Below are 22,974 nucleotides of genomic sequence, written 5' to 3'. Positions count from 1 at the left end.
CAATGCAGGGGACACGGGTTCGAGCCCTGGTCTGGGAAGATCCCATATGCCGCGGAGCAACTGGGCCCGTGAGCCACAGCTACTGAGCCTGCGCGTCTGGAGCCTGTGCTCCGCAACAAGAGAGGCCACGATGGTGAGAGGCCCGCGCACCGCGATGAAGAGTGGCCCCCGCTCTCCGCAACTGGAGAAAGCCCTCGCACAGAAACGAAGATCCAACACAGCCAAATAAATAAATAAATAAATAAATAAATATTAAAAAAAAAAAAAGTTTAAATTGTGGTTAGCTTCCCAAAGGCTTAGAAAGTAAAGGCTGTATCATGCATTATCCATAATCCGTCCTATTAAAATAAACAAGTGCTGGGAATTTCCTGGTGGTCCAGTGGTTAGAACTCGGTGCTTTCACTGCTGGGGCTTGGGTTCAACCTCTGGTCGGGGAACTAAGATCCCGTAAGCCATGCGGTGCGGCCAAACAAACAAACAAAAAAACAAGTGCTTACTAATTATTTTTAGATAGTAAAATGTTAAGTACAGTATTATTCAAAGGCACCCTTTAGACATTTATAATCTAGTAAGTTGAAACAGCCATTTGTTATTGATGATAAATTTGAGCTCAAAATAAAATAAACAAAGGACTATGAGAACATCAAGGAGAATGGAACTGTTTCCAGTAGTAGGAAATTAGAGGAAGCAGCATTTGAGTTATTTCTAGAAGGATAAATAGTGTTGCAAAAGTCAGGCAGATGAGGCAAGGCTATTCAAGGCTAAAAGAAGATAATGAAAAGGCATGAGGGTGGGAAACTGCAAGGTATTTTTGAGAAGCTGCAAGTAATCTAAGTCTAGTGTGGGTGAAACACAGAGGATGTGAGGGAGTGGGTATGATTTGAAATGAAGCTGGAGAAGACATTTTGGGTCTGACTGTGGAATGCCTTCTTGGGCCTTAGGATTAGATCTGTATTTCAGAAAAATAATGGGTTGGCAGGTTGCTTTCATCAGAATTACTTAGTTGGTTAAAAAAATACAGCTATCTCTGAGCTCCAGTGTTGTGTTAGCATCAGTCTGTACCAGCTTTATGAACCGATTGTCAAATTTTCAAAAACTTTGCAAACTCGTTGTTAAACATAGTCATTATTAAAAATTAAATTACATAAACTTATAATTAGCTATGTTAAAAACAAAGGTAATGAAAACTCAAATTCATCACTTCCTAATTACTTTACTAAATTTTGATATTATTTATTCTTTTAGGTTATATATGTTTATTGTATCTATATAATGGAAATACTATACATCTTTTTCCAGCATTCCATGTTAATCATCTTAGTAGCTTGAAATTGGCTATGGTAGCAGTCCGTATTTATACCATGGAAATCATCAAACACTGCAAATCAGTGCTCCCATCCCCACTCCCACCCGAGAGCTAGTTTTTAAATATATACCAGTACACCACTGTTCACCTTCTTCTCCTGGAAAGTCGGTGGTAGGGAACAGAAACAAAAGTTTTAAAAATGGTCCACAATTGATTCTAATGAACAGTCAAGCTTGGATATAAACACATTTTCAGGTTTAAACTATTTTCACAAAAACTTCTTCATCAAGAGCAAATTGGGTTAATATTTATACTATAATATTGTGCCATATGAATTATCATTTAAAAGGTCTAACAAAATATTTACTTATTATCTAGGTTTAGTTGGATGTGTTCTAACATACCTGTTCACTTCATTCTATACACAGATATAGAATCTAGCCGAGTTGTACTGTTCAATAATTAGCATCATGGTTGCATTCAAAAAAATTCCGTAACTCATCTACTAAGGTTTGCAAAGAATAAAGCAAATTTAGCAAAGTAATAATATTCACTCTTGTCGTATTTTCAAAACAAGATCAACACAGAGATAAAGACCTACAAGGAATTGATAATGAAACTAAAAGTAATGTGTTAATTTTGTTATTTCTTCTAGATTTTAAATACAAGTTCTATCCTCAGAATATAATTCTTAAAATGGGACAATGGGCTAAACTGCCTTCCTCTAAGCCCATATTATTTCTATGAAATTGCTATGAAACATACACAAGGACTTACTGACTTAAAAAAAATATTTTAACAGAATATTTTATAATAAGTAATTTTTATCTTACGAACTTCTTCAAACAATGTGATTAACAAGCACCTGGTCTACATATGCTACATTTTGGTATTTTTAAAATTATTACCCTACTTGATCATTTCCATCTCCCAAATGAGGAGTGCTTCTCCCTGAAATCATCCGCCTTCATTGGCATTCAGAGGTTGTATCGGGAAGATATTATCACTTTAGGCAAGCAATTACATCTAATTCTCTGTTGGCTAACTCTGGTAGCCCACTTTAGTAATGTTCAGAGTAACAGAAAATCAAGTCATTGGTATTCTACACAAAGCTTTTATTACACACCGGCCATGTTAGAAGCGTAATTAATACCAGACAAATGTATGGTAATTGGTATCTAGTGAATCTAAAACAAATAAAATAAGCTTCCTAGAGTTTTGTACACATTAACCATCATAGGAAGGATAAAGCAAAAAAATATGTTGGGAAAAGTGCTGAGAGAGAAACCAGAAAAATTACATATGTACATCATTGCAAGTCATATTTCAGGAAGGATATTTTAAATATGAAAAAGTGGCACTGTGTAAAAACAAAGCGAACAGTTTTCTTTCAACCAAAATCTTTCTACTCTGGTAAGAGTTTACCAGGTTTTAATCTGAAATTAAATAAGGAAACAAATAAAATAGACTGGGGACACTGTTTTCAAAGCCCAAACCTATATAGATAAGCTGAGTTATGAGTGAGTTTGGCTATCAATTTATCCTAGGACAGGCAAGACAGACATTATATTCCCATTTTACAGTTAAGGAAGCTGAAGTTCAGCGAGACAGTGAGTAAGTGGAAAGATAACTGGATTTGAAGTCACAAGATCTGGGTTTGAATCCAGACTCTGCCTCTTTCCAACTCTGTGATTATAGAAAATTCATAATCTTAAAATGATTGAGACAAAAATGGAAATCATTAGGCCTAAGGATAAATGAGGAAACTAGTGATAGGAATCTTTAACCAAGGAACTTTTTTTGTACTAGACAGCACTGTTTCTCTAAGTCCATCTCAACTTGAAATAATAGTTCCATAAAACTACTAAGTAACATTAAAAATATTTCTAAGGTATGTGGAAAACAGAATTTAAAAAGTATACACATATTATTGTTTCAGACTGTATATAACTTTATGTTTATAGAAATACAGAGGTAGCTAACCCTGATGAGGAAAGTAAGATTATTAAAGGGATTCATTTTAACTTTATGTATTTATGTATTATTTGAATTTTGTTTTTACAGTGATATATACATATCCATGTTTTATTTGTATAATTAAACTAAAAGAAAAAGGAAGAAAGTGGGCTAAAGAAAACAGTTACCATCAGGGTGATGATATTTTATAAATGATTTAAACAAGAGTTTAATGTTTCTATATTGTTTTTATAATAAAAAAGTACACAGGAGTTCTTTTATTCATTCAACAAATGCTTACTGAGTGTCTACTACTATAAGCTGTGTTATTTATTATATAGCTATAATACTTAAGATCAGCTGCAAAGAAAAATCTGTTTACTTCTACATTCAACAAACATGTGCTGAATGTCTACCAGGTAACCAGGTATATTTTAGAGAACAGAAAGGTACTGAAGAACTATTAAGGACTAAGTGTGAAAGAGGAGAGATGTAAAATAAACAAAAGCACAATGTGAAAGTGCAACTGTGGAACTGTGCATAGAGGAGGAATCAATACGTTAGGCTTTCAGGATGGGAACACCCAGGAAAGGCTTCCTGGAGGGGGTGCTACTTGAGCTGAGTCTTGAAAGTTAACAGTCTTGAGTTAACCAGGTTTGTGAGGCAGAGAGAGCCATATCAAAGAACAGAAACCATTCATTCAGCAAATGAACACCTACTTACTATATACCAGATATTATTCTAGATACCAGGTACACAGTAGTGAATCTTATTCACCAATGGGCAAATTTCCTACCCTAATGAAGCTTACTACTTAGTTGGGGTAAACAATTATCAGATATACAAGTAAACAAGACAATTTCAGACAGTGAAAAGTGCCAAGAAGGAAACAGAACATGGGTACTTCCCTGGTGGTGCAGTGGTTAAGAATCCACCTGCCAATGCAGGGGACATGGGTTCGAGCCCTGGTCTGGGAAGATCCCACATGCCGTGGAGCAGCTAAGCCCGTGCACCACAACTACTGAGTCTGCGCTCTAGAGCCTGCAAGCCACAACTACTGAAGCCTGTGTGCCTGTAGCCTGTGCTCTGCAACAAGAGAAGACACCGCACACCGCAATGAAAAGTAGCCCCTGCTCGCCACAACTAGAGAAAGCATGCAAGCAGCAACAAAGACCCAGTGCAGCCAAAAATAAATAAATAAATAAATTTAAAAAAGAAAAGAAAACAGGACATGGTGACATGATTGAGACTGGCAGAATTCCTGTAGATAGTGTTCAGGCAGAGAAGGTCTCTAAGTTGATATCTGAGTAATGAGAAGGAGCCAGCTACATGAAAAGCTGGAGGAAGACTTACATATATAATATTACATTTTCTAGTAACCATAATTTAAAAGGTAAAAAGAAACAGGTAAAATTAATTTTAATAATATATTTTGTTAATCTAATATATCTAAAATGTTACTTTAATGTATAATTAATGTATATAATAAATTATTATATAAAGTCATTGTGGCTATCAGAATAGAGACAGTGAGGAAAGGCAGAGTACTGTTTTGAGATACAGGAATGAGAAAAGGAAAGAGATTAGACCAGGTGGCTTACTGAGATAAGGAAAGCCTTTATAGGGTGAGAGACTGCTGAGCGTATATATAGGTTGAAGGGAAGGGGCCAGTAGTGATGAAGAGATTGAAGATTTAGGAACGAAAAGGGGTGACTGCCAGAGCAAGATCATGAAAGAGACAAGAGGAAATGAGGTCAGAGCACTAAGGTGGGAAACCTTGTTCCCAAGTCTGGGAAAAATACGGTGAGAATGGATTTGGATTAAATAAGTATGTATGTAGGTAGAAGACAGCTGCAGGAAAATGACTCCTGATAGGTTCAAGTATTTCAGGGTATAGGAGACAAAGGTAGTCTGTAAAAGTAAAGAGGGAAAGACTGAGTTGGAGGTTTTGAGAAAAGCAATGAGAGTTATCATAAAAGCCCTTTTCAAGTTAGTACCCTTTTCTGAGATGACAAAAATTTAATAATAAAAGTTAGCAAAGGACAAATTAACACATGTAAGTTTAGAAAGAGGGTAATCTCTCGTTCCTATGATATTCTTTTTATAAAACATTTTGTTTGTGCTTATACTGTCTTTTATTATGATATAAACATACTTTTTCTCTCTTTCCTACAAGACTGTACCCTATCTAGCATTTTAAAAAGACTTTAACTTTACAGTGGAGTAAACTGTATATGTGTTTGTATTTTCCATTAAATTGTAATGTCTTTTAGGGAAAGATCTCATGCCAGCATTTTTCCAAGGCCTATGTACTCCACTCCACACAGCAGGAACTTAATTAATTTTTGCCAAATTGAATTGAGGGCAAGCGCTGTGTTTCACTCATTTTTAAACTTTCTGTACAATGCTTTACATTCCAACAAATACTTGGGGAAGGCAACATGGTTTCTGGTAGCCTACACATACAATGTGTCCCTAAAAACTTGTATATAGCTGAATATGAAAAAGACAAGTAACAGATGTACATGTTATATGAGGATTTTGTTTCCTGATAACTAAAAATAAGAAAATAAAACCCATTATTATATCTTCCTTGTCTTTTAGACATAATATTTAATGACATTATTCCCAACATCTTACAGACATTTTTCGTTTTTACTCTTTACAACAGAACACAGATAATCTCTTCAAATCGAATGAGTGTTGGCAATGACGTCTAAACGTTGCTGCTTTCAGTATGCCTGATGATTTCCATCTTTGCTTTAACGGTATTAAATTTGAGACATTTCTTTTCAATAATGAAGTGTACTATCACATATAATTCCCACTCATTTTAATAAAAACGTACAAAACAGAACAAAATATTCAAATAATCACACAAATACACTAGTATTTGTGACAAAGAAGGTGATGCTGCCAAAGCTGTTAGTTGGCAGCTAGTGCTACCATGTGAAAGCAGGAAACATTCTGAATCCAAAGGATAACTAAGGTGTGTGTGAGTACCTGCAAAGTCTTATAACATAATACCCAAAATGTCCAGCTTTCAACTGAAAATCACTAGTCATACCAAGAACCAGGAAGATCTCAAACTGAGTGAAAAAAGTCCATCAGTAGATGCCAAAAATGAGATGAGAGCTGCTGGAATTATTTGATGAAAATGCTTTTATGAACAATTATGAAATGCTTGAAACAATGTAAAAATAGGAAGTCTCAGCAAAGAAATAAAAGACATAAAGAAAAACCACATGGAAATATTAGAACTGAAAAATATAATAACGAAACTAAAAAACTCAGTGAATGGTGTTAATAGCAGAATAGAGAAGACAGAGGAAATAGTCCACAAACTGGAAAACAGGAGAATAGAAACTAGCAAAGCTGAACAGTGGAATGAAAATATATTTTAAAAAAGAAAAAGAAAAAGAAAGAAAAGAAAAGAGATTCAGGGACCTGTGGAACCATAAAAATGATCTAACATTTGTGTCATCGGAGCCCAGAAGGAAAGAATAGGGAGGGGCTGAAAAAGTACTTAAAGAAATAATGGCTGACAACTCCTCAAATTTGGTAAGATACATAAACCTACAGATTCAAGAAGTTGAGCAAACCTCAAATAAAATAAATCTAAAGCCAAAACACATTAAAATTAAACTTTTCAAAACTAAAGACAAAGATAAAAACCTTGAAAGCAGTCAAGAAAAACCCAATACCTTAACGGCCAGGGTTAAAACAATATGATTGACAGTGGATTTCTCATCAGAAATCTTCTGGAGGCCAGAAGAAAGTAGCACGAAATTTATCAAGAGCTGGAAAAAAAAGAACTGTAAACCCAGATTTTTATACTCAATGTATACAAATTCTTATACTCAATATCCTTCAGGAAATGAAGGGGAAATCAAGACATTCTCACATAAATGAAAACTAACAGAATATATTAGCAGATCTACCCTGAAAGAATTGTTGAATTCCCTAAAAAGGAAGAAAATAATAAAAGAAGGAACCTTAGAACTTCAAGAAGGAAGAAAGAACCAAGTAAGCAAAAATATGGGTAAATATGATAGGCTGTACTTTTCCTCTTGAGTTTTCCAAAGTATGCTTGATAGCTGAAGCAAAAATTATAACACTGTCTGATATGGTGCTAAATGTATGGAGGAAATATTTAAGACCATTACATTATAAATGGGGTAGGGTAAAGAGATGTAAAGGGAGGTAAGGTTTCTATAAGTCACTCAAACTGGTAAAATGATGACTCTAGGACACTGTGATAAGTTATGTATATACAATGTAATACTGAGAACTACTAAAAAACCTATACAAAGAGAGACACTCAAAAATGTTATAGATAAATCAAAATGGAACTTTAAAAATATTCAAGTAAATACAGAGAAATAAAAAGCAGAGAGAGCAGAAAACCAAAAAAGAAAATGGCATACTTAATTTAAGTTCTAACATATCAATAATTACATTAAATGTCAATGGTGTAAATACATCACTTAAAAGAGATTGGCAGAGGGGATTAAAAACTATGACCCAATTACATCCTGTCTACAAGGACTCACTTCAAATATAATAATATAACTACGTTGAAAGTAAAAGTATGGAAAGATATGCATCATGTAAACAATAATCAAAGGAAAGTAGGGTGGCTATTTTACTATCAAATAAAGTAGATTTCAGAGCAAAGAAAATTAGTGTAAACAGACAGGGCCATTATATAAGTATATTAGAGTCGATCCACCAAGAAGATGTATCAATCCTCACTGTGTCTACATCAAACAACCAGAGTAGCAAAATACGTGAAGCAAAAGCTGATAGAATTGAAAAGAAAAATAGACAAATCCACAATTATACAGATTTCAACTCTCCTTCTCAACAACTAATGGAAGAAGTAGACAGAAAATAAGCAACAATATAGAATTCAACAACATCATTAATTAATAGGATCTAATAATCACTCCACCCTACAATAGCAGAACATACATTCTTTTCAAGTGCCCAATGAACATACAGCAAGATAGGCCAAAAAAATTAATAACAGAAAAATCTTCAAACACTTGGCAACAACACAATACTAAATAATTCATGGATCAAAGACAAAGTCTCAAGGGAAATTTAAAGAATACACTGAATTAAATGAAAATGAAAACGTAACATATCAATATTTGTGGGACTTGGCTAAAGCAGTGCTGAGAGGAAAATGCATAGCATTATACATATAATTATACATACAACTGTGTACATTAGAAAAAGAGAAAAAATATCTAATAAATAGTCTAAGAACCCACCTCAAGAACCTAGAAAACGAAAAGCAAAATAAATCCAAAGCAAGCAGAAGGAAGGAAATAATCAAGATAAACACAGAAATCAATGAAATTGAAATGAAAAATAGAGGAAAAACAATCAATGAAACAAAAAGCCGATTCCTTGAAAAGATCAATAAAATGACAAACCTCTAGTACAGCTGAGAAAGAAAAGAGAAAAGAGAGAAAACACAAATTACCAGTAACAGGAATGAAACGGGATTATCACTACCAACTCTAGAGACATCAAAAGGATAATAAGGGAATACTATATTTAACTCTACACCCATAATTTTTCACAACTTAGATGACAAGGACCAAATTCCTCAAAAAACAAAGACTATTACAACTCACTGAACATGAAATATATAATTTGAATAGCCTTATAATTAATAAGGAAATTGAATTTGTATTTAAAAACTACCCCAAAATACATCTCCAGGCCCAGACTGTTTCACTGCAGAATTCTACCAAGCTGTTAAAGAAGAAAACTTCCACAAATTAGAAGAAACAAAACATCCCAATTTATTTTATGAAATAAGTTTTACACCTATGCCAAAACCAAAGATAGTACACAAAACGAGAAGTACAGACCAATATCCCTTATGAACACAGACACAAAAATACTTAACAAGATATCGGCAAATAGAATTCAGCAACATATAAGAAGAATTATACACCATGACCAAGTGGGGTTTATTCCAGATATGCTACGCTATTTCAATATTCAAAACTCAATAATGTAATTCACCATTTTAATGGGTTAAAACTTAGAGAAAAAATGACAGGATCATATCAAAAGATCTAGGTAAATCATCTGACAAAAATCCAACACTCAATCATGATTAAAAACAAAATCTCTCAGAAAAATAGGAATAGAGAGGAACTTCTTCAACTTGATAAAGCTTCCTCAGCAAAAACCCTACAGCATTAGGTGAGGAAGTTTTATTTATTATACTTAATGGTAAAAAACTGAATACTTCCCCCCTAAGATTACAAAGAAGGCAAGGATATCTGCTCTTACCATTCTTACTCAACATAATACTGGAAGCTCAAGCCAGTGCAGTAAGGTAAAGGAAAAAAAATAAAAAAATAAAAAGAAGCAAAAGGTACAGAGATTGGAAAGGAAGAAATAAAACCATCCCTTTTTGCAGATGACACTATTGCCTATGTGGATAATCACAAGGAATGTATGATGGGATTATCCAATGCTGTATACCTGAAACATTGTAAATCCACTATACTTCAATTAAAAAAAAAAAAGATATGTGGTGTTCATCTATGCATGCCTAGCATCTTGCACAGCCTGACACACTTCAGATGTTTTGTAAATGTTTGTTGAATAAAATAGATGTGACAGATGTAATGAACAAGGCAATTCAATTATTAAATTGTACTTATATTCAACTTATCATCTGTTTAGATCCTTATTTACTGGCTCTTCAATAACAAAATGATCTCTTCAGTGATTTTTATTAAAGATTGACTTCTGCCCTTCCTCACTCCTTTAGTAATATAACTAAATAATAATAATTCTGGAATGGATAAAATTATGTGTTTTTGCCTCCTCTCCTGCAAAAAGACACAGTGTCATTTCTTTAACTAAACGGAATGCTATTGACCATAATTATTTTACAAAGAAATACAAGGATCCTAAAAGTTTTTGACACCGTTTCAAGTGCTTACTTTATAAAGCTGTAAAAATGCTTCAGGCACTACATTCATAAGGGTAGAAACTTCTTTCTTAGTTAAACTGAAAAAAATTACGCCACAGACACAAGCTAAAATTATAGCCAATTAAAAATGGAAATAAGATTGTGTAAGACTTAACACAGCAAGATCCTTTTTGACCCACCTCCTAGAAAAATGGAAATAAAAACTAAAATAAACAAATGGGTCCTAATGAAACTTAAAAGCTTTTGCACAGCAAAGGAAACCATAAACAAGACCAAAAGACAACCCTCAGAATGGGAGAAAACATTTGCAAATGAAGCAACTGACAAAGGATAAATCTCCAAAATTTACAAGCAGCTCATGCAGCTCAATATCAAAAAAACAAACAACCCAATCCAAAAATGGGCAGAAGACCTAAACAGACATTTCTCCAAAGAAGATATACAGATTGCCAACAAACACATGAAAGGATGCTCAACATCACTAATCATTAGAGAAATGCAAATCAAAACTACAATGAGGTATCACCTCACTCCAGTCAGAATGGCCATCATCAAAAAATCTAGAAACAATAAATGCTGGAGAGGGTGTGGAGAAAAGGGAACCCTCTTGCCCTGTTGGTGGGAATGTAAATTGATACAGCCACTATGGAGAACAGTGTGGAGCTTCCTTAAAAAACTAAAAATACAACTACCATACGACCCAGCAATCCCACTACTGGGCATATACCCTGAGAAAACTGTAATTCAAAAAGAGTCATGTACCACAATGTTCATTGCAGCTCTATTTACAATAGCCAGGACATGGAAGCAACCTAAGTGTCCATCGACAGATGAATGGATAAAGAAGATGTGGCACATATATACAATGGAATATTACTCAGCCATAAAAAGAAACAAAATTGAGTTATTTGTAGTGAGGATGGACCTAGAGTCTGTCATACAGAGTGAAGTAAGTCAGAAAGAGAAAAACAAACACAGTATGCTAACACATATATATGGAATCTAAAAAAAAGGTTATAAAGAACCTAGGGGCAGGACACGAATAAAGACACAGACGTAGAGAATGGATTTGAGAGAACGGGGAGGGGGAAGGGTAAGCTGGGACGAAGTGAGAGAGTGGCATGGACTTATATATACTACCAAATGTAAAACAGATAGCTAGTGGGAAGCAGCCCATAGCAAGGGAGATCAGCTTAGTGCTTTGTGACCACCTAGAGGGGTGGGATAGGGAGGGTGGGAAGGAGACGCAAGAGTGAGGAGATATGGGGATATATGTATATGTATAGCTGATTCACCTTGTTATAAAGCAGAAACCAATACAACATCGTAAAGCAATTATACTCCAATAAAGATGTTAAAAAGAAAAAAAAAGAATGAACTGTGAAATAGTTCAAAATTTACTTAAAACAAAGTAGATAAGAACTTCTACATCCCCCATGCCTACAGCCTACCGCTTAAATCAAAGAAAGTAAAAAAAAAAAAAAAAAAAAAAAAAAAAAATCAATTGATCTGATTTTGTTCTTTAGATAACCATGTGTTTTTTTCTTTTTTCCCCCTTCCTGGCATCCTAAGCTCTTCTAAGTAAGTGTTGTCAAACACAGTGTTGCTATACATTTGTGCATTGTGATCAATTGTAATTTGTTACTAATGTTGAAGTATTTATTTTATTTACTTAAAAAACAAATGAGTCTATTAAAGAATATCAATATTAACAAAAACAAACAAAAAAGACTGTATAACATTTAAGTAGTCATAATAGCAGTATACAGCAATAAGAGTTGAATAAAAATATAGATTAAAAAAAAAGTTAGCAAAAAATGACAATATATATTCTACATTATGATTAATTAACAGATCTAAGAAGGAAGTGAGAGTATATATAATAGGAGGTATGCACAGAGAAATATGGAATGCCAAAATCTCTTCCACCATTTTTCACACAACCTGCCAATACTCTAAACTAGTATAACACATCAGATCTAAAAAAGCCATCTGAAACAATTCTTAATCTCAGAGTCCAAGACTGTGATGCCTTTTTATAGAAACCTTCATTTGACGCCTTTTCTTTCAAACTGGGTATCAGAAATAGAGTAAAAGTTAAATTATCCCAAACTTTACCAGGATTTCTGAAACATCTATTCAAATATTTAACCTAGGAACCATCTCATCAATCATGGTATCAATTCACTTTGAGATTTAATTAAAAATAACAAAACGAAAAGACAACCCTCAGAAGGGGAGAAAATATCTGCAAACAAAGCAACCGACAAGGGATTAATCTCCAAAATATACAAACAGCTCATGAAGCTCAGTATCAAAAAAACAAACAACCCAATCAAAAAATGGGTGTAAGATCTAAATAGACATTTCTCCAAAGAAGACATACAGATGGCAAAGCACATGAAAAGATGTTCAACATCACGAATTATTAGAGAAATGCAAATCAAAACTACCATGAGGTATCACCTCCACCATCCAGAATGGGCATCATCAAAAAATCTACAAACAATAAATGCTGGAGAGGGTGTGAAGAAAAGGGAACACTCCTACACTGTTGGTGGGAATGTAAACTGGTACAGCCACTATGGTGAACAGTATGGAGGTTCCTTAAAAAACCAAAAATAGACCTACCATATGATCCAGCAATCCCACTCCTGGGCATATATCCGGAGAAAACCATAATTCAAAAACATACATGCACTCCAATGTTCACTGCAGCACTATTTACAATAGCCAGGACATGGAAGCAACCTAAATGTCAATCGACAGAGGAATGGATAAAGAAGATGTGGTACATATATACAACGCAATATTACTCAGCCATAGAAAAGAATGAAATAATGTCATTTGCAGCAACATGGATGGACCTAGAGACTGTCATATTGAGTGAAGTAAGTCAGACAGAGAAAGACAAATATCGTATGATATCGTTATATGTGGAATCTAAAAAAAGGGTACAAATGAACTTATCTACAAAACAGAAATAGAGTTACAGATGTAGAAGAGTTACAGATGTAGAAAACAAACTTATGGTCCACTAATGTTTACTTAAGTGTGGCCAATGAGTCATCTTTAGTAGAAGCACCATGAGGTGCATGTTAAAAATGTATAAATTTCTGGATCATCACCCTAATCCTAGTGAATTAGACTGAAGGTGGGCCCAATATTATGCATTTTAAAGTAATAATCCATGGTGATTCACACATATACCAAAGTTTGAGGATCCCAGCATTACATCATGCTGCCTTGTTGGAAATAACTTTTTAAAGTAGAAAAGGGAATGGATTCAGAGACTGACAATTATGGTTTTGCTACTTACTGCCATGTGACCGAGGGCAGGCAATTTAACCTTCCTGATATATTAAAATGATAATAACATCTACTTTCTCTCAGGGTTAATATCAGGTTCAAAATGAAATAATGTGTGCCAAGATGCTACATATTGGCAAATAGCTCTATTAGAATAATAGAATATAAAGAGCTGAAGGAGCCTTAGAAAGATAGTCTAGGCCAACTCCCTTTTAATTTTTTTTAATGAAAATAACTATTTTCCTGTTTATAAAAGAACTGTACATTCACCATAAAAAGTTCATAAAAGGGCAAACAAAGTGAGAGCACTGGGCAATCATATTACCTATAAATGTTATTTTATTCATTTAAAATTTTAATATTCTTACTTTTCATTTTCTTATATAATAATTATAATCAGAAGAATGTTAAATAATAGTGATGATTGCAGATATCCTCATGTTAGTCCAGATTTTAATGAGAATGTCTCTAACATTTCCCCTCTAGTCATGATTCTAGTGGTTGGTCTGGGACGCTGATCGATAGATTGTGTGTGTGTGTGTATACATATATATGTATATATGTGTGTATATACTAATCCTATATGTATACACAGTACTTGCTATATTTAAGAAGTATCCTTATGTATATTTTTAATTAATGAATGTCTCTGGCATCTATCTAGATGATCAATCACATAGCTTTTCTCCTTCTGTCTAGTGATATGGTAAAATATTCCTAAATTATATTAGTCATGGTAACTCCAAAGCCCATGTTCTTTCTCTCAACATGAAATAGTGCCTTTCATTAAGATGGTGCTTTTAGAATTCTTATTGGCAGAGGATTTGATTAAATTGAGCAGAGAGATGGACCTGGCTTTCTAGGCAAAGATATTCCACTTTCTGCAACAGAAGGTTAAATGAAGGATTAATTTTATACATTGATTTCAAATATCAAATTTTTTTTAGTTGAGGGAGGAAACATAGTTGGTCATATATTCATAACTGAGAAGGAAGAGGAAGATGATACAATGGATCCTTGACTTTCAGTTCATCCTTCTTCAGTGATTCAGTCTTTTCTACACCAGCTATGAAACGTGGTGTAAGCTTCAATATTCCACTTTGGTGGATGTTCATTTCTTTTGAAAAGACTTCCTGGTAAAGTTAAAACAGCTGCAAGCAGTACAATTCTACTTTTAAAAGAAATATGCTCTAGGGTATTATTCAGAGGCAACCAAAAAGTATTTACAGAGCCCTGAGAATCCCACATGAGGAAACAAAAGAAATGCAACACATCAATGTGATATTTAAGCAGTAGGTAGATGCTTTATTTTCCCTCCTATTAAGTAGCAGCACTATTTTTTTTAATATGTGAAGAAAATACTTTTAATATAAGAAAAATTTCACTCTAAACATTTCAATTAAAATCACATCTTATACCTCATTCAAAATACTACCAATGAAACTAAGTATTAGCTTACTGGTCTTTGTTTCCGTATTTTACTCGCTACATTCTAGGAAGCATGCTAGAATGTTTATTAACAATATATATTAAGGAAATAGCCAGCCAGCTTTAACAAATACCTAATTACCTCTGGTATTTCTTAGGAAGTGAATGTCATGACCCTAACAAAGAATAAAACTCTAAGCAAATTATTCATGTCAATCCATTCTCCCATCACTTGCAACAACATCAATATGTTAGTGTTTGTTTCCCTTCAAGAAAGACTTTCAATTTTCTTCCAGAGAGAAATTATTTATATAGTTGAGCTGACTCCACATTGCTCTTACTAATAAAAGCGTGTGACTGTTAATGTGAGATAGCTAGTTCCTGGCAATGTCTTTGGTTTTCCACGAATGTGGCCATTAGGATAAAGGGATCACAAAGTGGGCTTAACCATATAAAGGTACAGTCTAATTATTCTCTCCTAAGGTACCTTTGTGCTTCCCCAAACACAAATTTATTTGGCACTTGGAGGGACAGCACACTACCCTATCTGATCTTCCTTTGCTTACTACGAGTTTATTAACATTTCACCTTTGGGAAGAGCTCAGGTCATTCTATAACATTAGAAGGCAGTATGGTAGAGAAAAATAATCACAAGACCTGGGTGTGAATTCTAGCATTGCCACCTACTTGCTACTTGACTTCGGAGCTATATTGTTTGTATTCAGATTCACAACCTACATTCTTCCACTTCGTAGCTGTACGACTTTGGCAAGGAACTTAACCTCTCTGTTTTCAATTTCCTCGCCTAAACAATGACGATCAAGTGATTACCTCCAACAAAGACTCTCCTTTTTCTTTTTGGACCGTACAGAACTTATTCTGGCAAAGAGAAGCAGCCACATCCTCATTCTAGAGGTACTCATAGTTGCAGTTCTAGAGATAACACTGGTGTCCAGCACTGGTAGTGTTGGGCATACAAGCTGTGATGTCTTCACTGCCTGTTGGGATTTCTGTAAGCTACTCAACATCCTTTAAATAAATCTTTCTTAACATAACCAGAGGGTTTCTGGTGGTTGTGATATGAATCTTGGGCATAGGGGGTTATTGGAAGGCAAAAACCCTGTAGTTTTAGAAACCATCTTGGAGACTGAGGACTCGGATTTCTCTCTCCTCTCCGAAAGTGCCATTTAGTACATGTGTATTTTCCACAGCAAGTGAATAATGGAGAATAATGAGCCCAGTTCTGTACTGAGATCACTTTTCCTCTATTGCAACAGTTCCTGAATAAAATTTGCTTTTGCCACTTTAACTACCATTCAGCTCTGATTCTAATACCTCATAATGTTGCTGCAAAGATTAAATGAGTTAATACACGTTAAATGCTTAAAAGAATGTTAGCTCATAGAAGTATTCAATAATTATTAGCTTTAAATAATATCATTATTCTTCATCTACTATTTGCAGGTACTTTGGGTCACTTTTGACCAGCCACTGTATAATATTCCATGTACCATAAACTCGTAATTAAATTAGTCTCCTACTGCTGGACATTCATAAGATTATTTTCGTTTTTTACTATATAGTGCTGTGAACATATATTCATTTATACCCACTTCTCTAATCACTTCCTTAGGAAAAAGTTACGGAAAGGGAGTTACTAAGTCAAAAGGTATGAATGATTTTAATACTCGATAGAATTACCAAATTGCTTACCAATTTATACTCAATCAACAGAATGAGTGTTCATCTCTCTACATCCTCGCCAGCAATTTGTATCATCACTTCCTTGATTAAATATGATTTTAATTTGCATTTCTTTTGCTACTAGTAAGGTAGAACATTTTTCACGTTTATTAGCCATGTTTATTCTACAAGATTATGTTTATATCCTTTTCCAATTAAAAAAAAATCAGAAAAAAAAATCAGTTAAAATTAAATTGTTTTGTGGTGATTAGATTACAGTTTAAAAATATCCACTCCTTTCTTCCGTGACTCTTACTCCATTCATGTTGGGTTTAATAATTTGCTTTGACTGTTCAGGGTGGGCAGACTTCCTTTAGGCTCGGCTATATTACTTCTTTTGGCCAGTGGGAGGTTAGCAGATGTGAGACAAGCAGACTTAAAAAGTGTTTGTGCAATAGTAATTGTTTCTGCTAGTACCACATAAAGAGTTTTTCCTTGGATAACTGCTGCCCCTTCGGCTGGGACCCCAAAACGAACAAACATGTAACAAACTCAAACCCAACTTTCAGGAAAGAGCCAAAAACCCAATGGGAACAGCGGCCTAAAGCCGTGCTATTCAGCTGACCCCAGCCTAGTTCCACCAATTCCCAGCTGACCCACAAACATAAAGGAGAATAAATATATACACATATATGAAGGAGAATAAATTACTGCTGTTTTAAGCTGCTGAGTTTTGGGGTGGTTTATTATGTAGCAATATCTGATTAGTACGCTTATTGTATTATATTATGAAACTGTGAAAGAAAGAGATTCATATATAATCTACTACTTATATTCCCTGGAGTAACATATACCTAGCAGGAACTTAAGGCCTCATAATTCATTCGCCTGCTCAGTTTTTCTCTTTTTTTCTTTTCTTTTTGCTGAAAACACCTAGACACTATACCTTTTCTGGATGTTTATACTTTTCACCAATAAGAGTCTCATGTAAAATTATATATAATATAAAATAATATATAAATTAAAATTAAAAATTTTATTTGCAAGTACTTGTCTTTAAATTCTTTTTCAATTAGACAAATTGCTCCATAAGTTGAATTCATAAATAATTTTGACCTTGTTCTTTTAAACATCACAGATTCTCCAGCAGTATCTAAACAATAGAGATTGTTTTTAAACTTTAAATTTTTGTGCATGAGTGTTTCAAAAGCAACACAATTTACATAGAAATGTTAACAAATTACATCTGTCAGTTATAAGAGCAATTAAGAAAACAAAGGTGATTAGAGAAAAGTCAACAAAAACAGCTTCAGGGTATAAGGACAAGTGTGTTTTTAAAAAGCTTTTTCTTTTATATGACAAAGATGATACAAAAATATAATTTATTCAAAGCTATAATTAATGTTTTAAAAGCAACTTAAGGTGAAATATAAATGGGATTGTTAGTGTAATATTTATAAAACCATTTAAAATCAGCACAATGCCAAGTAGATACAAGTTATTCAAGAAATACTATTAAAGTCAATTTAATAATCAGAAAGAAACAATACCTCACATTTGATTTTATAGCATCAGCAGGATTTAAGCCAATACTGACAAATGGTGAATTCTAAAATAATCTATCTCTTGTCTGCATTATTAGTTAGGCTAGAGAAATTACAGAAAAATGTATCAAATTTCAAAAGGGTTAAAGATTAGAGCTACTTTCAATACTAAGTCCAAAATGAAAGCATTTATTAGAATAAGTTGTTTTAAATAATTTTGTGTATGTCTTTAAAAAGTTAATGGAACAAAAGTTTCCCTAGAGATTAAAAAAAAAAAAAAAGCATTTCTACTATAGTATAACAAGACTAAAATTTGGAAATTCTGGCATAGAAGCTCATTATTCAGGGTAGAAACAGCATAACAAACTGGCCATACCCCGAGAGAGGAAGCACTTCAGGACTATGTGTGCTCACCCAAAACAATGAAATGCCTATTTGTACTGAAGGCACTGAACTACTGCTGAGGAATCCTCATTAGGGGACACAGCACCCCTTACAGAATGTTAAACAAGGAGGGATCTAGAAGATATACGAGATCTGGGCACTGGAAAACAACCAAGCAAAGAAATACAAATGAACTCAGCTTTTAAGTGAGTAGAGAGTATCTCTCTTTTTCCAAGTATTTAAAAATGCCTAATAGTAAATGCTAACAAATGCTAACAAAGGAGTCTAAAGTAAAACATAAAGTATTTTTTAAGAGAAGTTTTTTTTTCTTCTATGTATTCAGAGAACAGCAAAGAGCAAAATCCACTAAGAATTTATAAATATTTTAGAATGTTAGAAACTGTAAATGAAAAACAGAAAATCTAATGAAGTACTCTCCCCTACTCTCTCCCCATCAATGGATTAGAAATAATAACACAATGGCTTTTTTATTATTGTATCTCCCACAGGCTTTTCCTTGCCAAGGCCAAGAAACCTCAAGGACACACAAAAACCATTTAAAGTACTTTCCTGTCTCCTCCACTCACAATTCCAACAAAAAACTTGTAGGAATTGGCTTCTAATTTAGGCTTGTAACGCTTGTAGGAATTGGCTTCTAATTTAGGCTTGTAACGAAATGCAAATTCTTAAAATAAGATTGGCTGAGAGCTAAATCCTTTGTTTCTAAAATCAAAGATAGAAAATAAAATATACTGAAATGTTTAAAGTGTTTCCTTCTTACTACAAGTAAGGACTAGCTGCAATATTATCATACTTATTCTCCCAATAATGGGCCTAACCCCCCTCCCTCACCTTTTAAAAAGTGATTCTTAGTATAGAGTTAACCCTTGCACTTCCATTTTTACAAATCATGAGGCATAAGACATAACCTTTGAAACAATCTTGAAAATGCCCCAATAATGCTGTTACCATGGTAACTCCTGTAGGCTAGTTCTCTGAAGAGACTCAGATTCCTGAGTCTGAACAAAGTTACCTCACCATTTTCTACACTTCTCCCCAGAGAAAATTTATCCTTTGCAATAGCACATACACATTCAATAGAAAAAGATCAACCTCATTAACCATGCAGAATCTATTCTTTTAACTCAATGATCATTTCTAGTCTATGTTTTCTGATACCTTTCCTCTTGGAATATTGTCCAAGAAAACAATAGAAATCAAATTCTGCTTTTGATCACCATTCAATGTCAAATTTTCTGTCATGGGTTCCTTTGTCTTTTTTGGTAAAAAAAATTTAGTGATATAAATATTTAATATGTAGCAACTACAAAAAGTGGTTTTTTTTTTAAATTTTAGGGATATCGTTAAACTATACAACCAATGAATGGTCCCTCTAAAAAATGCTTGTGTTTTTAAAAATTTGACTGTGGGCACATGAATCAAGTTCAGTCAGTAAACAGCTGTGTTACTTGAATAAAAAACCAAACACATTCCTAATTGATACTTATCCAGTACAACACCCTCATCCACACACACACTCAAGGTGATCGTAAGTGTTCCTTGTGAAAAGACTTTCCATAAAGGAAGACACACATATACTAGCTCTAGACAGTAAAGAGAATTACATTTCACTTAAAGATAAATTCCACTTGTACAGCAAGTTAGAATTTCTTGATTTCATGTGCGCTGCCTTATTTGATGCTTACAACAAATCTGTGACATAAACAGAACAGATACTATGATCTCCGCTTTGAAGGTAGGGTTTTATCTGGGGTGGGGGTGGGGGAACGCCCTAGGGATAAAGATGAACAAAACTGGGAAAGAGTAACACTTGTAACACTTCTATCACTCATAAATTCCACGGACTTGTGTTTTGACACATAACAGTATAAGTGGAATCCTCCCTAACTTAATATAGACAATGAGATATAGCTTAACCATCACCTCTGGGAAGTCTTCTCTACGCTTCTCTTCCTGAGGCCTAGAGGCTGGGTGAGGAACTTAAGCTGTATGTAGGCTGTTCTGGTAACCCTGCTATCTCTTTACTCTCTATTTTAACTTCTCTCTTTTTTAAATTGTGCTAAAAAGCACAGCATAAAATTTACCACCTTAACCATTTCTCAGTGTACAGTTCAGAAGTTTTAATTATATTCACATTGTTGTGCAACCAATGAATGCCTTTTTACCTATTTCCCCGACTAGATTATAAATTCTTAAGGGCAAGAATTGTGTCTGGTTTGTTGCTCTTTTTTTTTTACTGCCTGGCACAGCCTGATACATAGAATATTCTCAATAATTCTTAATCTATCTATGCATCTACTTACCCACTCACCTCCCTACCTAATTCAGAATTAAAACTAAAAAGTAAGGTGTATACACAGGGGTATACATAAGTATACTAATTTCAGTCAAAACTTTGTTGTTGTCATGTATCGATTTATTGCGCTTTGCAGACACAGTTTTTTTTACAAATTGTGTTGAGCAAGTCTACGGGCGCTATTTTTCCTTTTGCTTACTTCGTATTTCTGTCAAATTTTGTTAATTCTTGCAATATTTCAAACTTTTTCATTATTATAATAATTGTTATGATGATCAGTGATCTTTGATGTTTCTAATGCAAAAGCATGAGAAGACTCACTGAAGTCTCAGATGATGGTTAGCATTTTTAACAGTAAGGTATTTTATTTTATTTTTTATTATTATTATTTTTTTATTTTTATTGGAGTACGGTTGCTTTACAATGTTGTGTTAGCCTCCACTGCACAACAAAATGAATCAGCCATACACATACAGATATCCCCTAACAGTAAAGTATTTTAAATTAAGGTATGTAAAGTCAGAACTTTTTCTGATTTGGCTGACTGGTTTTCTAATTAGGGTATATAGCAGATATTCTCTATAAATTGGATGAGTGTAATCTGCAGTTCCAAAATTTTTTTTCAAAAATACATTTAAAAAATGTGTTAAAGCATTTCATCAAAAACACTGCATTGAAAAATGTATTAAAATTAACAATATTTTAATTTTCCTAATTGTTTCTTGAGTATGTTGACCTAAACAAGGAGCCTTTAAAACTAAATATATGATTGGTCCTACTCAAGCTTTTTGGTATACTGTCCAGAAACAGAGAAAGTGAATGACTCTAGTGACTAGTTAACAAATCATTTTTCATTCAGTTTATGTTCAATTCTTTACTCAGTTTATTTTCAACTCTTTGCTTTCAACAAAGAAAACTTGATAGATCACTAAAAATAATTATTAATAATAGATTACTATGCAATTTTGGGGGGCATATAATTCAGGATTTGTCCAAAAAACTGAGGGACAATGCAACAACAAAACTTCCATGCTTACGTATATAGCAATGCTAACAAAGTTTCTCAGGATTTACTTACATAAAAACTGAAAAATGGAAGAGTAATAAGTAATATAAATTTATCTCATTAAGAAATATTGGGAATTCCCTGGTGGCACAGTGGTTAAGAATCCGCCTGCCAATGCAGGGGACACAGGTTCGAGCCCTGGTCCGGGAAGATCCCACATGCCGCGGAGCGACCTAAGCCCATGCACCACAGCTACTGAGCCTGTGCTCTAGAGCCTGTGCACCACAACTACGGAGCCTGCGCTGTAGAGCCTGCGAGCCACAACTACTGAAGCCCGTGCACCTAGAGCCTGTGCTCTGCAGTAAGAGAAGCCACTGCAATGAGAAGCCCGTGCACCGCAACAAAGAGTAGCCCCCACTCGCCTCAACTAGAGAAAGCCTGTGTGCAGCAATGAAGACCCAACACAGCCAAAAATAAGTATTTAAATAAATTTATTTTTTAAAAAAAGAAATATTTATGTGTAATAATTATTAAAATTTGTAATGTTATTTTGACAACTATAGATAAAATCATAGTAATGATAATTACAACACAGAAAGAAAAAAATTATTCTAACAAGTATTTTTCCTAATAATAGGAATTTATCTTCCTAGTAACTAATTTTCCTACTAATAGGAAATTAATAATTTAATTTCAATTTACATACTATGTATCAGACAAAAGTCATTAAAACAAATGTGTATTATACTAAAATAAAGTTAAATGGGACAGAGATGTAAAATTTCTGACTATTGTAGAATTGCTTCATTAAAAAAAATTAAATCATGGTACCATGCCTTTATATTTAGATTACCTGGGTACACTTAGTAGAAACACTTAACAGCTTTGTTTTAAAATGTGAATATTTAAAATTTAAGGGAAAAGACTTTTTTGTAATTATTTAAATTTAAGACAAAAAATTTCAGACATAAACTTAAAAATGTCTAAGTAATATAGTTTAAAATAATAAAATAAAGATAATAAAGTAATAATATATCAATAGTTTAAAAGGTTATTTTAATGGGTACATGA

General features: G+C 33.7%; 1 protein-coding gene across 1 annotated transcript in view; it reads right to left on the bottom strand.

Moving 5' to 3' along the window:
• XPR1 (xenotropic and polytropic retrovirus receptor 1) overlaps positions 1-22,974 on the bottom strand; it is a 199,773-nt gene that overhangs the window by 14,011 nt on the left and 162,788 nt on the right. The gene's annotated exons all lie outside the window — the stretch shown is intronic.

This window comes from Balaenoptera acutorostrata, chromosome 1 (assembly GCF_949987535.1).
Source record: "Balaenoptera acutorostrata chromosome 1, mBalAcu1.1, whole genome shotgun sequence".
Taxonomy (NCBI): domain Eukaryota; kingdom Metazoa; phylum Chordata; class Mammalia; order Artiodactyla; family Balaenopteridae; genus Balaenoptera; species Balaenoptera acutorostrata.
The sequence above is the reverse complement of the archived record's forward strand: the minus strand, read 5'-3'. Positions and strand labels throughout refer to the sequence as shown.